Source organism: Halyomorpha halys, unplaced genomic scaffold, assembly GCF_000696795.3.
Source record: "Halyomorpha halys isolate HHAL.00 unplaced genomic scaffold, Hhal_1.1 Scaffold72.1, whole genome shotgun sequence".
Taxonomy (NCBI): domain Eukaryota; kingdom Metazoa; phylum Arthropoda; class Insecta; order Hemiptera; family Pentatomidae; genus Halyomorpha; species Halyomorpha halys.
Window position 1 is genome coordinate 1,058,807 of NW_027109364.1, and position 339 is coordinate 1,059,145.

The window sequence follows — 339 nt, forward strand, 5'->3', positions numbered from 1 at the left end:
AAAAATTTACTTTTAAATGAACCTCTGAAATATCGTACTAAAATTTTAGTTCCACTTAAAAAAATTATAAATAAAAAAATAAGCTAGTCAACAGTGAAAAAAAAAATAAATGTTTTGAGACTATAATTTGAATAGTATTTTTGAATTATTTAGCAAAAAATTGCCAGTCTCAAGAAAGAAATTTAAAGATTATAAGTAAATTTTTATTTTATAAAATTAGGATTATTGCTGTATTTACTTCATTAATATTTCAATTTATTTAGTTTTATAAAGTGGTTTAACTATAAATTAATAACAAATTTTTCATAAAAAAAAAATCTACCTATTTTACTCAAAGCC

General features: G+C 18.3%; 1 protein-coding gene across 10 annotated transcripts in view; it reads right to left on the bottom strand.

Moving 5' to 3' along the window:
• The window catches only part of Rbp6 (RNA-binding protein 6), a gene marked incomplete at its 5' end in the record, with an annotated part of 88,972 nt that overhangs the window by 75,263 nt on the left and 13,370 nt on the right, over positions 1 to 339 (bottom strand).